This window comes from Vespa crabro, chromosome 7 (genome assembly GCF_910589235.1).
Source record: "Vespa crabro chromosome 7, iyVesCrab1.2, whole genome shotgun sequence".
Lineage (NCBI taxonomy): Eukaryota > Metazoa > Arthropoda > Insecta > Hymenoptera > Vespidae > Vespa > Vespa crabro.
The window spans coordinates 7,403,940-7,426,786 of NC_060961.1; the positions used below are offsets into that span (position 1 = coordinate 7,403,940).

The 22,847-nt window shown below is 34.4% G+C and overlaps 1 protein-coding gene across 6 annotated transcripts in view; it reads left to right on the plus strand.

Moving 5' to 3' along the window:
* LOC124425460 (zwei Ig domain protein zig-8-like) overlaps window positions 1-22,847 on the plus strand; it is a 181,579-nt gene that overhangs the window by 89,776 nt on the left and 68,956 nt on the right. For 4 of the 6 annotated variants that reach the window (XM_046965809.1, XM_046965808.1, XM_046965807.1 and 1 more), the window contains one exon: window positions 18,956-19,073. The gene's annotated coding sequence lies outside the window, so the exon portion shown is untranslated. The other 2 variants (XM_046965810.1, XM_046965811.1) reach the window with 2 other exon arrangements.

Below are 22,847 nucleotides of genomic sequence, written 5' to 3' on the forward strand. Positions count from 1 at the left end.
CATTGAATGCCGTTAGATACGTGCAAGCGACTAACATCACTGGAGTCTTGAAAAGATAGAGATAGATAGATAAAGAAAGAGAGAAAAAGAGATAGATAGATAGATAGATATTATAGATAGAGAGAGAAAGAGAGAGAGAGAGAGAGAAAGATAGATAGACAGAATAGTGAAAAAGAAGAGAAAAGGATAGAAAGAAGTTGAAGAAAGCCTTCGTTCGGTCGAACAGCAAGAAAATACCATCGGCAGTTGGTTACTTCAGAAAATGTAAAATTCTCTTTAAATTCTCTTCCCCTTCCCCACCTTCTCTTTTTTAAACACATGTATGTATGTATATATACTATTTCGATTTTTTTGCGTATTCTACTATCTTTTGAAAGCTTCGAAGCAGGAAGAAAACTGGTATGATACAAAATCCGACTGTTGGCGTTGCAATCTCATTTCAGAAAACGTTCACTTGGTAGCTTTGAACGAACAAAGACGAGTATGGTTTTCAAAAAAAGGAGAATAAGAGGATGATGATGATGAAAGTAGTGTCAAGAGTTGGGTTAGGAAGAAAATCGGATAAAAAAGAGGAGGAAATGAAGAATGGAAGCGAAAATTCAGAGGCCATTCTAACTCATTGAAGGGAAGATAACCACCTACGAATGAAAAAGAAAGGAAGAGCGAAAGAGATAGATAGATAGATAGATAGATAGATAGATAGATAGAGAGAGTGTGTGAGAAAAAGAGAGAGAGAGAGAGAGAGAAAGAGAGAGAGACAAAGAGAGAAAACACATTCTAACTTGAGAGTAGAAACGACTCGATAAATACACTTCAAAATGTACCGATGAAACAGAAAGAGAGAGAGAGAGAGAGAGAGAGAGAGAAAGAGAGATGAAGAAAAAGAAGAACTTCTATCTAGAAGGAAGCACAAATTGAAGAGAACCCCTTTCCCACTTTCTTTCGTTTTTCGCCATGAAAAAGCCTTCGCGAAAAATGATGACGTTTTCTCTGTCTTTCTCTTTTGTTATAAAGGCAGGCCCTACGGTTTCCTTGTCTCTGCTCTTCCGCAATTGTCCAGCGACTTTCACCGGGTTGCTTTCAATGTCTTACTTGGTGCAATCAAACACAGCTTAAGAGATAAAATGAGGGATAAATGATGGGGTATAGAGGGAGTAAGATCTTCTCTCTTTCCCTTTCTTTCTCTCTTTTTCTTCTGTCTTTCTTAGCTGAGCAAATGGTCCTTTGAAACGCTTTTGGCGTTTATAGCAGCCAGTCGATGTCGTGAAAAGAGAGTTTTACCGTTCGAACGAAGAAAGAAAAAAGGAAAAAAAAAGAAAAAAAATCTTTGGGAGGATGAAAGAAATCTCGAATAGCAATTCCTATTTTACAGAAAATTATATCGTGCTGTGATCGATCGCATTCGTATTTAAACGTCGATCGAATCATCGTTCTGATTACTCGTGAAACGAATAACATTCTATCTGTATCTCTTTCCCTTTCTATCTCGTTTCCCTCGCAAAGGATTCTCTCGAGGATACTTATCGCGAAGAGACTCTTTTAAAGAAGCAGCGTAAGAAGTAAGCGAGTTCGGTTCGTTTTAACCAATGAAGAGCCAACGTTTTAGAATTCATTTTGAAAAAGCGACGCTTAGGGAAGAGAATAAGTACATATCTACTTCTTCTTTCTGGCACTCGACTAACTCTCGACTAAATAATTAACTTCACTTTCAGTAAAGAATATTGCAAACTTCACGATGGAAATTGAATGAAATTCTAAACTGTCTTGTGTATCGATAAACCGTTTCTCTTCAAGATGTGAATAAGGTTATGCTTTATCAGCACTTCGTTGAATAAGAAGAGAACATTTCTAGGACGAAGAGGAAATAGAAAAAGAAGAAGAAGATGAAAAAAGCAGAAGAATAAAGAGAAGAAAGGAAGTCATTTAAATCGTAAAAGAAATCGGTTACAAATTCAAACGATTCGCTTTGTACATACGTTAGAAGGATATGTACCTTTAGATAGGAAGGACAGTAACGCTAAGGGACGATAGCGTGCTCGTTCGGTACGACATGGTTTCTCTCCTTGGAGAGGGCTGGACTTCCTGTGCAAAGGCTAATTACTTACTCCCGTATCTTCGGCGACTCGAGCTGCACTGGTTTCTGACAGAAGCTACGCTTACCATAAATCTTCAACCGCAGTAGAGTTAAGACGAAGTCAAAATGTGTACAAGCTGAATTTCTCTCTTGCTCTTACCAAGTTGATCTTGCCCTTATTCTCCAACTCCAATCGAGTCGTACGGCTGTTCCGTACATGCTCCTAGTGAATAGCATGATTAATTTGTCGTTTAGTTATCTTACTTGGTCTTTCTTTCCTTCCTTCCTTCCTTCCTTTCTTCCTTTTCTTTTTTTCTTTTTCTCTCCTTTGCCTCTTCCAAGAAACAGATAGTATCCATTGGATATTTAAAAAACAACATATCCGATGGATTCTTTTTTAATTAATGTCTCCTACGTTTGAAAAAACTCGGCGACCCGATGTCTTGCCAACGACATAGTTCCCTCCTATCTTTTTCAAGATTTACACGTATGTAAAATTTTTTTGAGAAAGGAAATACTATTTTCCCTTAAAACGTACGTACACGTACACATACAACAAGAAAATGAATTTAACAATTTTTTAAGGATTATAATAATGCTTTTCAGTATGTATCGAATAATAGATAAATCAATTTCAAATTTAATTAAATAATAGACAATGATAGAGTGTACAGGTATGTCCATGATCATTTTCAAAAGTAAACATCGATTTTCAATAACAATGGATTTTTTCTTCTTTTAATCCACCAGTAGTACTCTCATCGAGTTGCTTCGTACTTATCAGAGATCCATCCATCTAGCAATAAGAACGTAGTAATGAATATATATCATGTCTCGTGACTTTGTTCCTTCTCAGAATACTCATACGTTCTAGTGGATATCCATGTATGCGTTAGAGAGAAAGAGAGAGAGAAAGAGAGAGAGAGAGAGAGAGAGAGAGAGAGAGAGAGAGAGAGAGAGAGCTGAGGTCGTTCAAGTTATGTTGCACGAGAGACTGTATCAAACGATGTTGCTGATTGTATCTCTGCACAATATGTTACGTCAGAAGGAAATGCGAATGCCGTGCCGCGTGGTGAACCCAACCAGACGAACGTTGTTTCCTGTTACCATTGCCCGTGGGACGAGAGAGTGCAAAGGGTGGAAGAGAGGGTTGGAGACACCCCTTGGAGACACAATACTCGGTGATCGTAATTCCCCAGGTTGATGCAATATCGTATGCCGAAATCTAAATCAACGTTCGTCACTATAGTTATCAGAAACTGGTTTATGATACAAATGGTTGTAGTAGGAATTGACGAATTTGAATATCTCATATAAAATATTGTAATTTATTTTATTTATTTTATTATTATTTTATTTAACATTTTTATGATTTATATAAATATTAAAAAAAAAAAACATGATACTTTCAACGATTTAAAAAAAAAATCAATTTCAAATTGAAAGGCAAAGTCACTTTTATTATATGTTTCATTAATATTGTATTTAATACTCCGATATATATGTATATATATATGTGTATATATATATATATATATATATATATATATATATATATATATTAATTTATGTTATACAGTATTCAAAGAGAGAAAGAGAGAGAGAGAGAGAGTGAGAGAGAGAGAGAGAGAGGGAAGGAGAAAAAAATGAGGAAAAATAGAAGAATGAGCGATGTTAATGAGGCTTCTCGGTCGTTCGAAAATCTCATAGGTGTTGGAAATATATCGAAGGTTGTTCGTATGATACTACCACGTTGTACATCGAGTGTACTTGTGTTGGTGGACATGGCAATTACAAAGGTGAAACGGATGAAAGCGCGAGCCCGTAAAACAGTGGAATCCGTACGACGATTAAACTGAAAGCGCATTTGCAGATAAATTTCCCCTCCTGCTATCTAAAGGTAGTAAAGAGTAAATTAAGTTAAATGCTGTAGATTTAATTGCTCGACCCATAGTCGTTTTACATAGCTGCTCGTTATGTTTGGTCCAGGATACGACCTATAGTAATCTAAAACTATTAGTTACTGGACACTTGCGATTAATCCCTGGGATGAGTTACTTGAGTAGGCTCTTCGATTTGTTAATTAATTAGAAGATATCAGGAATACAATCGTAATAGTATGTCATTGAGATTGAGAAATTTCAAACTTGTAAAAAAAATATCGCTGGAAATACCAAAATTATATTATGAAAAATTTACAAAACAATTTAGAAGAATTAAAAACCATAACAATTTTGAAGAAATCAATACAAATTTTAAAATTTAATTATAGATATGAAAGAGAGAGAGAGATAGAGAGAAAGAGAGAGAGAGAGAAGTGTTAAGTGAATCGAAATACATGGCTTGTGGTATCAATGTCGACTGTATGTAGGTGTATATATACCTATATTTAGTACACAAGCACTAAAACATACGTAAAGGAAGCCGTACTCCGTCGAAACATCCCTTTGTAAGAGGTTACGGGCTAATTATATCTTACTCCCGCACCTCCCATTTCGTCCTATCGTGTGCTCGCCCACTACATTTTCATAGATGCTTCCTCACATTCACAGTAATACGATATATGTACATATATACACTTTGGACAGGTGCTGCGTGATAGGCTAATAGTTTCGTCTTTAGGATAGGGTGTCTTTCGTGCTTTGAAGCTACAACGAAGACGCATTAAAGCTAAATCCACCCTCCATTGTTCAAAGTAACGTATTATTTTCGACCATCTTTAATCATTTCCAAATGACATATGACGGCGACAAAAATTCCAAAATATATGAGGTGTTTCGTAAACAAATGATTACCAAATATTGAGAGACAATAGATATGATATAAATCGTTTAGAAGAGCGATGTCACCGTAGAGATAAATCAAAAGAAAAAAAATACATTATATATATATATATATATATATATATATATATATATATATGCATAATTGAGATTTGTATAGGAATAAATTTCTTCTTGGTTGCTCAACAAGTTCCCCTGTTGATAAGATAGAAATATATATTATTGTGATTCAAGAAAGCGAAACGATACATCCAGTTAGAATGTATTTAATCTTATGCAAAGGGAGTCTTAAAGGAAACCTTGTACTCTGAGGAAGCGTAACCTTTACCATCGAACACCAGGCTAATTACAGTGGAATCCCGTGAGTCCAACTTTGAAATGACGGGACGAAGTTCGGCTAGTGTGTGTTGATTCTCACACGCAAGAGCTTATTCCTCGGCCACAGCAGGTTGCAGGTGTCTTCTAGTGATAGGATTCATCGCGATGCAACGCGATAGCCTCGCTTGTAGCACATTGAATATATAGCCTTAACCTACGACGGAAACTCAAATTGTTGTTGGCTCGCTTATGCACTTAGGTACCTCGAGTATCTACCGGGAAACTAAAGTCAGAGATCTTCATGAATTATACTCTTAAGAATGGAGCTTTAGCAATAATACCTAAAATCTGAATTATAAGCGTTATAAATTAGAATCTGTGTATTCTCTCACGTTCACGTAAGAACATATTATATATATAAATATAACGACATTTAGAAAATATATTTAAGAATTCAATGGAGATTATTATTTCGTACTTCTTGGATAGTCCCATTTAATCTCTTCGATCAAGACCTTTCAAGGATCGTAAATACTGTTTTATTAAGGAACGAGAAGGACGAAAACGTCCTCGAGGTCTCGCCTACTTTGTATGTGTTGCTGAGGTAAACAAACGAACGACTGAAACTACGGAACGTAAAGAGATCGTTCAAAGGAAAGGAGAGACAGAGACAGAGAGAGAGAGAGAGAGAGAGAGAGCTACTTGCTCTTCAAGACAGGTTACGTTGAAATGTTGCTCTCCATGAAGGAATGAAACGAGAGAGATAATGAAAGAGAAAAAGAGATAGAAAAAGAGAAAGAGGGAGAGGGACAACTTGTACGAAAGCGTCGCACCGTAGAAACAACTTTCATCATTGGATTTAACGTAAAACTCGTGGATGTTGAAGAGCGTGGATCAACGAACGAAAAGAATTTCTACGAGCCGTGAAATTTCTGTTTATCTTTATTACCATGAAAATTGTTATTATGTATGTCCGGATAGAACAACATAGAACAAAATTCATCGATTGTTAAGTATCTGCCATGAGTGAATATCCATCCGTCTAATACCAAATTTCTCTATAGAAATATCACAAATATTTTTCTTTAAAGTTTTATCTTGGAGATATATCAACGTAATCTAAATTAAAAATAATATATGAAAATAATTAAATTGTTTAATTTTAGGATTATAGTATTAACGCCGGTAGATAATTCCAATGATCGTTATGGAGAATGTGAAATATTTGAAAAGTAAAATTTAAAAGCTACCATCATCGTCATCATCATCATCATCATCATCATCGAGATTCATAGTGTGTAATCTTCTATATAGAACGATTTCGAGTAATCAAGTTTAACCCGTTTGAACGAAAAACGCGTTATCGATCGTGGAACAGATTGGAGACATTAGAGAGCAACGAATAGCTCTCGTTTTTCGATAAACGCGTTATCCTGTTCGATAAAATGAACGATACCACGTGCCAACGATCTCTCTTTCTCTCTTTTCTGTGCTTTTCTCTGACATAATCCCTCTGGAATCATAATATTTTCCGAAATGTTACTATATCCTCATTCGGATCTAAAATCTATCTTCGACGAACGAGACATCCCTTGGAATTATATCCCTTCATGTTATTCGCTCGTGAAACTATTACAAAGTAACGATCGATGTGTATTGCAGGTTGTAACGATACAACGCTACAGAACGGTATTGAAGCGTTACTTGTAAGAGCGCATTCTCTGCTGATTTCAAAGACAATAGACTTTGTACGTGGCACAGACGTAATGAGAAATTCGAAGACGTAATGTTCATAACAAGTTTATCTCTATACGTTCGATAAAATTAATTATTTACGTCTTTCTTACATAATTGGTTAATTGCAATCATTTTGACATTATAAACAAATATAAATTATATGATATTATATCAATATTAATATAGATAATTAAATAATAAATAGATACTTTTACTTTATTTTTCTCTGTATATTACTTACTGTCTATTTTTCTCTTCGAGAAACTGTTTATTTGTAACATCAAAGTTTCATAAGTACAAAATTTCATCGCGTATATACGGATTACACGTATAGTACCCTTCACATTCTGAATTTGTCATGGCGACACTTTACCTCAATTTTCTCACTCTCTCTCTCCCTTCATCTCGATGTTGTCGAATATCGCTAAACCTTTAGACGAAGAAACTTTTACTCGTTTCCTCGCCACGGCTTGTCGCATAATAGAGTATACTAGAGCCATTTATCCTAGGTACATTATCGCGAGACTTTGCGAAACAAACGAGGCCTTTATTATGTTAAAATGATCGTACCGTTCAAAATGACTACCGTTTCTTATGATCTTTCAATTTTCAACACTTCCTTTCTCTAATGGTTATTGAATAAAATATAAAGAGACGAGATATGTTCGTTCGTACTTTCAAATATATGTTTTGTACATCGAGATAGATTAAAATAAAAATTTATAGTTTATTTAAGTTTAAAATTATATAGTTTTTGTATCTCTTATCGAACGACCGATAGGTATTTTTCGATGAAATTATGAAACATTGATCGGTAACGAGAAAAAAATAAAAGAAAATTTATTGTGAAGGAGAAAAAGAAAGAGATATTATGCACGCAAGATTTCATTTCCCGTAATTGTACCATCGCTTCTCATTCTAGATATTTAATTCTTATTACAGGAAAGTCCTGGGAATGTACAGACATCCGTTGTAATTAGGCACGGTCATAACCGTCTGGAGAAAACGACGGCGTTGTCGGTTGAAGTAGTGGTAAACCGGTGGCAAGGTCTTCGAAATTGGAATTCCAAGAAGGTTTGCCTTCTTAAATGCTCGAATCGTGATGGTATTTCAATATACTTCTCGTTCGTCGTCGTGTAGAGTATTATATGACGTGAGATCGCATTTTGATATGTATTTGTAAATATTTTACAAATATTTATGACAATTCGATCTTTGAAATTCATTTTAATTCTTAATAATAATATTTTTTATGATTAATATAGCATGATATATTATATTATAGTTTGATTCTAAAATGTTATAACAACAGATTATATTTTATACTTACACGACATGAAAGATCTCTCGTAACTCCGAGTTGATCTTTTTTTCTCTGTGAGACAGAAATAATGACGGTAAATTTAATGATAAATCATTTGATAAAATGAATTGTTTCTTAATGAAACGAAATGGTATCATCGAGCAATGCGGAAAGAAATCTGTACAAATAATTTATCTCTTTTCCTCCTGTCTTTCTTCATTTTTTTCAATCGTCTCAATTGCACCAGGAGTGTTGTTGGTAAAGGAGGATTGGACGATCGTCTTTACTTTTCTCTAGTCGTTCTCGTATACGTAAACACACAGAGAAAAAGAATGAAAGAGACAAATGTTAGTTTCGTCTTTGTCACTCAGCAAATTCCAAGATTAAGAGCTTTTATCTTGATAGAGTTACTCTTAAAAAGGAGAAAGTAAATTGGAAGTAAGGGAACGTATGAAGAGATAAATCTTAAGAGAAATGCCTTTTCGTTTTTACATTTAATATCCGTCAAAGAAAAATAAATATGAGAAAACTCTTATGCAATAATTTTTCTCGTTAACAATTTACAAAATAATCACATGACTTTTCTTCGATATAGAGGCTTAGATTACGAACAAAGAATAGAACCAATTGATTTGGGAAACTCATTCAACTTTGGGAACCTTTCAGTCTTATTAACGTCGTACTACTAATTCCACCGATTTCATTTGGCCTTCCTCACTTTGTGAGTTCCTCCTTTACACATTGACGTAGTTCCATGACGACTATTCACTCTCCTCAAGCATTCTTCCATCTTCGAACACATAGGAACCACGAACTCTCTTTAACCTCCACCGCACGTTCACCTTTCTTGCTAAGGAATTTCTTTCTCTTTCTTCTCTCTCTCGCTCTCTCACTCTCTCTCTATCTCTCTTACTCTATTTATCTCACTATTATATGCTTTCCAATAGGCAAAAAGATTAGAAGAAGGTTTTTACGGAACTTTTCTCAACCGTACCCTTCTCCGCCAATCTTCTATAAGCTCTTTGTTCGGAACACTATGAGGGTCAGCAATCATGAATTATTTGAACAATAAGATTTGCGTAATAATCATGAAATGATACAAACTTTAGTCCTTTTTTTCATCACATCATTCAATGAATCCAGTATGTAGAAGAAACTTCAATTTCTTTGACTTAATTACCAAACCAATAAGATTTAATCAAATGTATTCCTAAATCAGATCAGGATAAAGTGTTGGCATTTTCATTGAGCAATAATTTTTCTTAGACTTTCTTTGCCCCGAAGCTTAAGGATAATACTCTTGCGAGAGAGTTGTGCTTTGGAAAAGAAAAACTAAACGAAGGTGTATATATGTATATATATATATATATATATATATATATATATATATATATATATTCTCAATATATATATATATATATATATATATATATATATATTGAGAAAGAAAGAGAAAAGAGAGTGAGAGTGGAGTATAAAAGAGAAAGAAAGATAAACTCGAATAAAATATTTCAAACATTAAAACCCTACTATTTCTTTATCTCGTCGCAACTAAATCTCAGTACAGGGAATTCGTGGAGAAAACACTATCAAAAAGATACCTTTCGAAAGTCAATAAATTCATCTACCTTCGTAAATTTATAAAAGAAAATAAACGTACGTGAAGAACGCGAAAAACGGAATTTTTTGCTCGAATTACTACGTTTGTCGATAGGACGAGTAACGATGAGATTTCTAAATACTTAGTAACGGATCTAAGAGTCTAAAAGCAATCTCTGTCTATATCTCGCCCTTTTAGATGATTCTTTGTAAGATGATAGGATGTATCGTACCATGGAAATTGTATACAACGTTTGGTTCGCCATTGACATAATCTCACGCAAAAATAGTTTCAACCTATATCGATAGAATCGACAAAGCCACGACAAAGAATAGAAAAACTTGTCTCTAGAAGAAAAGGATCGATGTTGTGATAGAGCACACGAAAGATATCTCTCTCTCTCTCTCTCTCTCTCTCTCTCTCTCTCTCTCTTTTTCTTCTATGAAACGCTTTTTCGAGCAGGAAATTTCCACCGGTCACTAGCCTTTATGAATATTTTCAAAACCCTAGATATCGTGTTACGAGGTAATATCAAAAAATTGGAGGTTACCCTTCAACATTCCTCTCTCATAGACCCCCTTTGCAGAATACATTGAATGATATCGTAATCGTTATATAAGAAAAATCTTTATCATTGTCCTCGTCTTAATATTAGAATACCTAGCTAGAACGAATTAAGATTCTTCCTTCAGATTCAATATTGGATTGAATCGTAAATGATAATGAGAATGAATTTGTACGATCGAAAGACAGAAAAAGAGAGAGGGAGAGAGATAGAGAGATAGAGAGAGAGAGGGAGAGAGAGAGAGAGAAAGAGAGAGAAGATCAGCCGTAGAAATTGCTGAAAGACACCGCTCGGACAATGGCGACTTTCATAGTTGAACGGTGATGACATTCGCTGTTGGCTATAAAGTGAGAATATCAGGGTCCAACGTCAGATCCAAGAGCAGTGAAGCGAGAAGAGAATCCTGATGACGTTTCGATATAATGGTATAAGAGAGGTAGTGATAGAGAGAAAGAGAAAGAGAGAAAATTATGCTTCTGTTCGATGGAAAGAAACTTCATGGATCGCAAAACTTCTATCATGCGTTTTTCTTAAGCGTCGGAGAAACGTTTAAAAAAATGGATTAAATGGAAAGAATGAGAGACCGTCGTCGTTAATATTTGCACGGTGTGTATAATCATTTGTGTGACGTCAGATTGTAGAATTAATTAAACGCACCAATTTATGTTCGCCTCATTAATAAAGACTATTTAACGTAAATTCTATATTATCGATGAGATCTGTGTTTCTAGTTTATATATTTACTTGTTTTATAAGAGATGCCGTTTAAATTTTATTTACTATTCGTTAGTGATTATTAGAGAATTAATTATGAGTGATACCGTTTCGAGATTTACGAAAATATCAATAAACTTTGCTGTCGTTGATTAAAACTTATAAAATTAATTTCCAACATGCATAAAATATATCTCCGATTATATGCTTTACAAATCCTCTTAACGATTGTCTAGTATGTAAAAGTGTTAATATTAACATAAATTTGTAAAAAATTCATGAGTTTATATCCGATGAATTTAATGTTTCAAATATTTATTGGATTACATTCCACGCATAATTTAAAACTACTGTACAATTTTAAAAAGGAAATCTTATTATAATAAAACATTTACAATAATGAATTATTAACAAAGGGATAATGTTTTAATGTTTAAAAATGTTAACTCGCATATATATATATATATATATATATATATTTATAGTTAAAAAATCGAAATGATAGCATTACTTTTTATCTGCAGCATGGCAATATCATTCTGAATGAAGTGCAGAAGCAATGAACCGAAGTGGGAACCCGGATGACAAGTGATACGATATCTGGAGAAACGTGAAAGTTGGATTCGTTGGGACAAAAATTTTTCATACATCGACTTGTACTGTGAGCGTTACGAAAAGCCATGTATTTTTTTTTTCTTTTTTCCTTCTTTTTATATCCTCGCGATCGCGATGTATACAGTTTTTTAATCATAGACATATATAAATCAGAAACGTCAATCCGTGTATCATTCGATGCAGGGCGTGTTGCAATCAACATTTTAATCAAACCCATTAGTACGAAGCTTCCTTCGGATTGCTTTCAATTATAAGTATAGTTTAGTTTTTTATTCAAATACATCTTCAACGTCATGAAATATTCATATTAGAAAACGAACGAGGAATATCGAAATCCCATGGATAAAAACAATTTACTCCTTGTATGTTTATCCGAGCGTTATTCATTTCAAAGAAAGCAGGATGTTTTAGGATACTTGAGCGTACTTACAGCTACAACAAGATATAAATAATTCATGCATGCGAGCGGCATGCGTTTTACACGATCGCGAATACGTCGAGTGATAGCGAGACGTGTCACGAGTAGCACACTTCTTGTAAGTTCTAGACGTCTGCATATCGTATATATATATATGAGCTTTATGCGTTCGGTGGCTTTTGAGAAGCTTTCAAAGTGCCATCCTTTTACAGCTGGCAATAACCAGCATCGTTATACGTGCATCGTTAAACCTTAACGCGATGAAAGCTAGATAGAAACAAAAGAGAAAGAGAGAGATAGAGATAAATAGATAGATAGAGAGAGACAGACAGATAGAGAGAAAGAGAGTGAGAGAGAGAAAGAGAGAAAGAGAAAGAGAATAGAGAAAAAGGAAATTCTTTTTCTTCTGGCAAGGAAAAAAAGTGGCAACATTCTGCCAATATCTATCCAAAATTGATCATAATTTTTTTCTTCATTGAGGTATATCACATCGAATCACATTGCACGTCCCCTTTTATGTTTCACGTGCGAACATTTTTGCCAAGAAGGAATACTGGCTATACATTGCCATTAATAATTCGTCTTTATGGAATCACGTACGTTTTCCTGCCACTTTTCTACTTTATTAAATTTTACAAACGAATGACTAATTCTATTACTGTTTTACTAGTGATTTTATGTACGAATTTCTCGCGTCGGATAGCATAACTATATCGACGCAGGTTCCACCACTCGAATCTCAGGAAGAGGAGCTCGATCTCGGAAAAAAGATTGAAAAATAGAAGACGAATCGTGAAGTGAGTTCAATGTGATCGTCGATAAAATTCACTGAGAAAGCTCGATGGGTCGTTCCTCTTCTTTTTCCTCCTCCTCTTGTTCTTCTTTTATCTTCTATCTTCTTAAGAACGCCTCCCAATGCCCAAAGAGATTTATAGTTTGCTTATGACATGAACGAGTATTCTCTAAAGTAATACACCTATATTAAAGGCTTCTCACAATATAGAAACAATGTAGAATGTGTGTGTTTATGTGTGAGTATGAAAGAAAGCGAGAGAGAGAGAGAGAGAGAGAGAGAAAGGGAGAGAGAGAGAGAAGAGAAGAAGGGAGGAAGAGGTCTTTGCAACGCCTTACAGCATTCTCGAGTATGTAGTATATAGAGAATATCGAGAAGGGCCGGCATAGGTGTACTCGATCGGTATAAGGGCTATGGTCCTCTCGATCGATGAAGGTACAATAGAAATAGAGAGAGATAGAATACTCCATCGAGTTCGCCGTTCACACACATTCATATTATTTTCTCTTCGTGTATATATGTATGTACGTGTATAAGCTTATAAAGCTCCCGATAAATCGTTCCTGTGTGTTTTATGCTACATATCTCGAGGAGAACGAATATGAGAGAGGGAAGAAGAGGATCGAGGGCAACCAACCCTCTCGTTGGCGATTGCTGCCAGCCCATCGTTACGATCGAACACTCTTTCATAGAGAAGTCCCACGGATTCAGTGTTTTCGGTCTTTGACCTATGACATCACTGAAACTCGGTCAAATATGCTAATGTTATGCGCTTTATTTATTTTTAGAGAGGAAGAGAGATAGAGATAAATATCTAGTTATACGTTCGTATACGACTGAAACGATAACATCAGGACTTTAATAGAGATTTTTAAAGTAAAAATAATGTTTTTTTTTTTTGAATGACATCGAAAATTCTTCTTACAAGTATTTAAATCGAATCTTCGAAGATAAACTTCTTATATAATTTTATAAATGATTATTTGATTATCATCATTTTTGTATTATTTTATTATTTTTTTTTTTTTCATAGGTAGTTCATTCACGAATTTAAATTTCTCAACATACAAATGGATAATAAAATCATTTCATGTAAAATATTATACTTAACGAGTCACATGTCGGAACGAGTGAAGGTAAACATTGATATTAACGAAGTCTATTATGTCAGATAATAGATGGCGAAATTTCTCTTGGTGGATCGTATTAATCCGACACAGGTACGAACATATAGACGTATATAATACGTGAGTCTCTATATCCACGTTGGTTATGCGCATAAATTATCTGTATGGTCATGTGTACGTTCAGACATGAATCGTAGTTTTCTTGGAAGAAATACAAGCAAAATTATTCTACCTTGTTTTTTTATAAACTTTTGTAGATCAAATGATTTCCATATTGTAAGTTGTAAGAAAAAAGTTAAAAAGTCTTTTCTTAAATGAAAGTTGAAAGATGTGAGTTTCTTTAAAAACAAAAAAAAAGAAGACCAAAAAAACAGAAAAAGGAAGGTAAGAAAAAATACTACAAAATTAAATTCGACTGTGGAAAAACTTCTCCATTCGTCAAAAATTTGAAGAACATTTATCTATCTTAAGTTGATGAATAGACATGGTTGCTAAACTGAAAACAGTAAAAGATGAGAGAGGACAAGAAGTAGAGAAGTGTGGATAGTAACTCGATGAATTTTGCTAGCTTTTGTAGCTCCTACAAATTGCTTGAAATTCGTCGAAGAACATGAAACGTGAAGAGTGAGTGTGTAAGAAAGATGAAGAGGAAGCGAGAGAAAACACGAGAGAGAGAGAGAGAGAGAGAGAGAGAGAGAGAGATTCCAGTTTTATGGTTTAAGTGAAGATCGTTGGTTGGTTGCTGCAACTTGATAGAGAGCTATGAATGAAGCGACTTTGGGGTAAGAGCTTCATAGGATCCCACGGGTCTGGTCGGTAAGCCAATATTGTATTTACATGGTTAAATTAGTTACGCCAACGAGGACCGAGCAACAGAGAATATATCGTAGCTATCCGTCGTTCGTTCATGCATAGACACGAGTATCTTGCCGATCGAACTTCTAAGAGTCAGTCAAAGTTTTCAACGATCAAGGCTTGGAGTGGAACGAAGTATAGACAGAGGAAAGAGCATACCTTAGAACACTTTCAAAAACTTTGGCCTATTGCTTGGAATGCGTATACATATCCCATAATGTTTCAACGTCTCGTTCGTTAATATCTTTATTTTCAAGAAAAAAAAAATTTTTTCTATTACACCTTTCGTTTAAAAATTTAACCGATGAAAAATATTCAAGATGCCAACTTGAATTTAATTTTTTTTTATATAAATTTTTTATTCGTCGTTAAATTGTGTTAAATATAATAAATATAATTGATGATATTTTTTACGTTGTCTTAAAAAAAAAAAGAAAAAAAAATTACGAAAGAAGAATGAAAATTATATCCTTTAATACTTCGAAATTCTTATCGATTAATCGTTAACTACGAATTTGTATTCAATCCTGATCTCATAGTAGAAAAGTAGATAGATCGAATGTCAGACCAGACGTTACTCCGACAAGGGACGAAGATAAAGACTATCTCGTCGAAAGAATTATATTGTTCGTCGTGCGAAAGACAAGAGAAACGAACCACGAGCCGATCGAATTTTTTCTCGAACGTTCAATCGCTCCCAGTATCTAGTGAGTTCCTTGAAGATGTTTAGACGTTTAAGCAGTGGCAAGAAGAAACCAAACTACTGGCTTTCCTTTTTCGAAGAGTAATAGATACTCCATGTTACAAGAGAAATGTCAAGATAAACGATGGGACACATTGGAACGAGAGGAATCTCTTCCTTTCTCTCTTTCCCTCTCTCTCTCTCTCTCTCTCTCTCTCTTTCTCTTTTTCTTTCCTCTTCATGTTTCGTCGAGAGGGAAAGCTTGGTCATGGTGTCGATGTGAGTTTTCTCTGTAGATATATTGGATGAACGTCGTTGCAAAAGACTTGGAGAGTTCCTTTGGGACATTCTTGTAATTTTCTTCTTCGAGAAGTTTGATGTCTCGTTTAAAAAGAACGTACATTGTATAGTCGATCATTTTTCTTCAAGGTTGATAATAAATTCTTATCGTATTCCTATATTCCTTATTAAAGAATAATCGAAAAAATTTATCTTTTGTTGATTTTTTAACGAAGCTTAAAATTTCTATTTAATTTACGATATGTTTCGCGATAAAATAAATTTCAGGAAACATCCACTCGTCGTAACAACTATTCCACTAGGATTCTCATCGAATCACGTGCTGACTCGCCTCGTCGAATTCGCCAAGCATAAAAGTCGAAGTGAAGAAGTCAGCCGACTCGGACTCGTATTCACGAGTTCAGCCCACGTCGAGGAAGAAGAGTCCATTGGTACGGAAGAGATTGCACGAGTTGCCGACGTTCGTCTTACCTTTTCTTTCTTTCTCTCTCTTTTCTATTCTTTATTTCCGTATTTCAGTTCAGAGAGAGTTCTTCGAACAAGAAACCAAAAGAGAGAAAGAGGGAAAAAAGGAGAGAGAAAAAGAGAAATAGATAGATAGGAAATATGAGAGAGAGAGAGAAAGAGAGAGAAAGAGAGAGATGAAAGATAGAAAGATAGAGAGACACAAGAGAAAAAGTAAAAAAAAAAAAAGAAAAAATAAAAAAAAAGAGGAATAGATGGAAGACAAGCTGGCACTTTATTTTCGCAGAAATTTCTTTGAAACGTGGACTGAGGATAGAAGCAGGGTGACTAAAGGAAAAAGAGAGTAACTCTTAGTAAAGACTACTCGACTTCCGAACGAATACGTCACCGTATACATGCCTTCTGCGTTTGCGCTCGTTGACACAAAACTAACACGGCTTTTCCTATTTTCGTAGATTCTCTCTCGTTTGTCCTCCTTTTAGCATGCCATTCACGGGACTACATCGCGGTACTAAGAGATGAGAGAAAGAAGAAGAAGGATCTTTATCGATTGTCGAAACACACTCGAATTGACTCGCGCTTCCCAAGAGACACGTTCGATAAAAGAGATTTCCTTGAAATTGCTCAAATGTACGAGAACGTGCAATGCTTCTATGTACTTCAGTTTAAACGTCGGTATTTACTACTGACTCGTATCTTCTTCACGATCACTTACTACTGTCCGTTTCACGTCGACTCCTTTTCTTCAAGAATCTAACTTCAATAATTCGTTTGGAAGTTAGAATCTTCTTTATCGCCTATATATTGTGTATATATATATATTTTTTTTTATATGTGTATGTAAGTATCGTTCGAATAATTTAAATGATAGATTTCAAAAGATATGTAATAAATTTCTATAATTATCAAAGTAATGTTTTCAGTAATATCAAGAGATATTAATTAATTTATCTAAAGAAAATTAAACGATTTCTTAATGAGCATTTGTCTAATGAAACTTGTAAAATGTCATTCTCTATATATTTATATGTATTTATTCAATCGTGTAGCCTACTTCAATGTCTCTTTGTGGCGAATGTCACGGGATAACAATGAAGAGAATGAATTTAATAGAAATAAGGTGAACGGAAATAAGATCGATCGGCGAGGTCAAATGAGTCGGGTCAAATGATGATAAAGTTCAGTATTCATATTTTTTGAGGCTATAAGAGAAATGTCGACGATATTGCACTTAATGATACTGAACACTTGATAAAGTATTCTTCAGCCATGCAGAGTTTTCCCGGTTTCTCTATCAACGCTTTGCTTGCTTATGCGAACTCTAGCATGACCCGGAGTCGCCTTTGCTTTGTGTCATCGGTGTCGAGAAGAGAAAGAAAGACAAGATTACTGCTGTGTTCACTTGGAATGACGTTGCAAAAAGAAACGTCATTGATCGATTTTGCACACAATGTAATGCCATAGCTCTTTTTCCATCTCGTTTGTCAACAATGAAAGTGTTTGACACAAGTGATTTGAAAATAATTTCGCGATACTTTTTTTTCTCTTTAACGATTGATCTTTACTTTTTATTTCTTTTTTTTTTCTTCAATATTTATATGATTATCAAAAACATAATTGTATATTTTTATATATCCGAACAATTAATTGAATAATTTAATTTAATAAATTTCAATCAAAATTACATCGTAATAAAATCAGTTTCGAAAAGAAATATTTGAATGTTCCTTCGATCAATGTTTCTCTGATCAAACGCCTTCGATTTTTTCACGACAAAAAAAAGGATAACAGAAAGAAAAGAAAATGAGGTCGTTGCTTGCGTAATGCAAAGTAGGTAATTCAAAGTAAATGGATATCGCGAAATGCTGCTTATAGGAATGGTATTGCAGAGGTATTTACAAGTTGCAGATGTACCTAAACGAAAGCAACGGCTTTTCATATCTTTACGTGGTTCACCACCATTTAGGATATTTCTGAAACCGTCCAGTCCGAGACATATACGAATGGTATTTTTCATTTGTTTTTCTTCTTTTCTTTACATCTTCCTATGCAACCTCCGGCGTTTGCCCAGCCACAAGATAATGACGATCTATGGTATACTCGTTGTTTTACAGGTCACGGTTCTCGATTACACGTGAGTAAACCAACGACATACGTGTATATGTACGCATATATATATATATATATATATATATATATATATGCGCATGGTATGTTCGCATCTGAAGCACAAGCGTGCTAGGGTTACTAAAATAGTCGACTCTCTTTATCTCTCTCTATCCCCCTTCCCCCCTGTTCTCTTTGGATCAACGAAAGAAGAGCATGCAACCAAAGGCAACGGATTTTCGTTAGAAAGGGTTGAAGCAAAGCGATGAATTTCGTAGAATGTTCTTTATCGTGGATATATGCAGAATATACAAAGTCGAACGACCGACCAAAGCATCTTTTTTTACTTACTTGGAAATTTTTTATTCATAAAGATTCATATTATCGATACTTTAAAGATAATGAAAATTGGTTAAAAATGTAACAATTTCGAGCAACATATTTATTCTATTAATCTTTATCTCCTTTTAAATAAATTTTTCGTTACTTTCTTTTTACAGGTATTGAGACAAGAAGCCGGATCGTTTGGTGTGTCTCATCGAAAGCAAGATTACTCCGCGATGACACGACGAAAAGGAAAACGAGTTGCAAGCATTCCTTAAGATAGCTATATCGGAGGTATGCTATTAATTTGAAATTCTTTTTTTTTTCCTCATATTTTCTTATACCAGGGCAATTCATTTTCGAGCTTGACATCTCTTTGACCTGTGTGAGGCCTTCGACGACAATGTGTCTTGACAACCCAAACGACGACAGCGTCCTTCTCGTCCATTGATTAATGTCCACTTCTTGAAAGTAAAAAACATTCTAAAGAAAAGCTTTGGAACTATTGAAGCAATCAATGACGGACGTTGAAATTTTACTGAAAATTATCATTATTAATGGATAAAGAAATTCTCTTTATTGTTGGGAATATAGATAAAAAGTAATTTCGCTAAAAATAAATAATTAATGAAAGAAAAAAAAATGCTATGAATGAAAATATAGTTTTACGGGTTAGAACAGACGTATTGAAGGATTAATATACCTCGTTATTGTGCAGCTTCATTTTGCATCTTAAAGGTAAATAAAAAGTGTTCTCTTTTATTTTTCATTTTCGGAATAATATTTCGCTCGATCGTTTCTATTGTATAAAATATTTTTTGACTTTTTCTTTTCTCGGGTTCTCTTAGCTTAACGTTCGATAACGGTTGACAGTAGCGTTAAAATTGAATTTATTCGTTTAAATAATACCCTATGGATTAAGAATTATTTTCGCTTGCATTGTTTCATACACAAAGTTGTATTATACTTCTTTATCGATAAAAGCACTTGGCGAGTATTTTTCTAAAGGGAACAATCAATGCGGTTTTTCTATGTACGAACTGTAATTAACGATATGTCAGATATTTTCTAATCGGATTAACAAAGCCGTTACGTTCACTTTGAAAATTAATTGCCACAATGATAGAAAGGAAAACTCTATACGATTTATAACGAATCGTTTTTCTTTTTATTTCTTTTATTTTTTATTATTATATTATTTTTTTTTCTTATTTCTCATTTGCATAGGGAATATTGCGATCTGCTTGGTGATTAATGAAACATCGTCTTCTTCATTAACGATTGATCTACGTACGTTTGTAATAGCGTGAAAAACAAGAAAGAAAGAAAGAAAGAAAGAAAGAAAGAACGAAAGAAAGAAAGAAAGAAAGAAAGGAAAAAAAAACAAGAATCTCGCGAGAGCATTAAATGTTTTTTTCGCAATGTTCGTTCATTCGCTCTCGCGATCAAAGATAAAAAAAGTAAGATAAGGGTAACAAAGGATAATTGTTAATGAGAGGAAAGAATCGAATTCACGGTTGGCTATCCTATTGCTGGACGAAGCATCGTTGGACGATACTCTAATGCAATTCCCTCGTTATCCTGGTCGCTTCTCTGGCAATTCGTTGAATTCCAAGCGACTATCGGTTTTCCAATTTTTTTTCTTTTCCTTTTCTCTTTTCATAAAAACAACGACTACGACAGTATATTGCCGCGAGAATATAGAAAAACAAATCACGTTACGTTGATTATCTGATCCCAGCTTTATGAATCAATATATTTCTCTCTCTTTCTATCTATTTCTCTCTCTCTCTCTCTCTCTCTCTCTCTCTCTCTCTCTCTCTCTCTCTATCTATCTATCTATTTATCTATATATCTATCCATCTATCTATCTATTTTTTTCTCTCTCTTTTTTCTTACACGGTAATTCGGCAGAAAACTTCAACAACGATGACGACGAACTCGAAGAAGAATGTCGTTTACAGAGTATCAAGAAAAAAAGAAAGTTACAAAGTATGCACTCATAGCTTTGGGATACAAAACGTGGCTGCTGTATGAAGATAAAATAAAGTCGAGAACAAGGCGATGTGTCGTCCTTATGCAAATACGTAAGAGTCGATCGTACGAACCCGAGTGAGGCAATTCAGAGCGACGATCGAACTTAAAATTTACAGCTCCTTGGGATCTTCGCTTCTATCCTATTTCGTTTTCATTGAAGTTAACGCCGTTTATACAGATTTGAAACGTAGTTGTAACGACGCTGATTGGATGATTCGTACATTTTTAAATTTTGTATTGTTGATCTGAAAAATATTTTTTAAAAAATTCTATCGAAATATAAATTTCAATGAACTAAAGTTCAACGTCGAAGAATATAATTGCGTCTAAATGTTTGAACGAATGCGAAAAAAAAACTTTGGTTCCTGTCGACCTGAAATAGCTATGTTTTCAAAACTGTATTATTTCTACGAGCACGAATAAAAGGTCACGTAAAAGTATTTGTATCGAGAGATAAATGGAAGGGAGGAAGGGACAGAGAGAGAGAAGGGGGGGAGAGAGAGAGGGAGAAGTTTATACAATACTAACAATCCATAATCGGAACTCTTGGTACGTGTTCGAATAGAAAGAAGAGAGAGCTCGTGCTTCGTAGATAACAACGATGAAAAGTGGTCATTTCAAGTGTTTCGTTAAATTTCGATATATTCTATGAGCGATCTGTTCTATCTAAAATAAATTTGTTATCGAATTATTTTTACTTAAAGAAGTTAAATTGTTTTTTCATCTTATCTCTCTTTTTTTTTCCTTCACAGAGCGTTCTTCAATTAAAATGAAAAACTAGAAAAAAAAAGAAAAAAGAAAAAAGAAAAAGAAAAATACAAAAAGGGAGAATCGAAAAAGGGCGATTAACACGAGGACAAAAAGAAATGTAAAGGCTTCTTTTCTAGTTTCTTTCACGGGCTCAAAACCTGTGAAATCGGGGTATAGTGTATAAAAAAGACCAGCAACTCGGATACGAGCAAACGAGTGAATTCGTTCAAGACGAACGGGGACCAACTTGTGTAAGGTCGAAGGAAGTAGGGGTCATAGAGGGTGATAGTGTAGAGGGAGAGGGAAAAGGGGATTTAGGTACCAGTAGGTAGTAGTGGTAAGTGCATAGGAGGCACAGGATCAAAAGTTCAGTTTCGCGTTAGGTACGGCATGCGAACGATATTTCCGAGTCAGTGATCTGAAGATCACACAGCCGTTAAGCAGAGCCATACCGGCGCTAAAAACTGCCGTCAAAGCCGTCGAACGGTCGAGGACCCGTTTCTCGTCTATATTTCTCTGTAGTCTTCTCTGCTTAGCAGACTGTATGTAGCCGTTCACTAACGAGAGGAACTCGCCATCGCTCTCGTCCCTTTGTACTTTTTCTCTCACTCTTTCTCTCTCTCTTTCTCTCTCTCTCTCTCTCTCTCTTTTTCTCTCTCTCTCTTTTTATTCGTACTCTATTTATTTTTTTCTAAGCCCCATCAGAAATGTAAAAGGTAACGATGTGACACGAGCTAATTAGATCTTTCTTGATGGAAATTTGACGTAAAGAACACGTCTTATCTTTCTTTGACTATTTTTTTTTTTATCAAAGCACTGATAAGATTAAAAAGATAGAATTTGATTATAGTTGGACTGTTTTCCATATAAATGTGTAAACGTCTGATTAATATTTATAGAAACAAGTAATAACAAAGCAAATGTCGAATTAACAGATATTGACGTTTTTTCCAAGAAATTATTTACAAGACAAATACTTTCTCAGGGAAAAATTTTCATCGTAAAGTGTGCCTCAACGTATTAAAAAAGTGTTACACTGTATTTAGGTAAAAACCATATTTCGTTTAGTAAATATTAAAGAGAATTCTTAGTTTTCTTACGAAAACACTTTTTAGACGTCTGAAAAGCAATATAAAATTATACAAATTTATCGAAACAATGAACAATTTAACTTAAATAAAGTATTTTTATGTTTTGAATAGTACTAATTTTCTTTTTGTTTTTTGTATTTTTAAATCTGTAATAATTTCTCCATTAACGATAAAATATCCAAATTTCTTT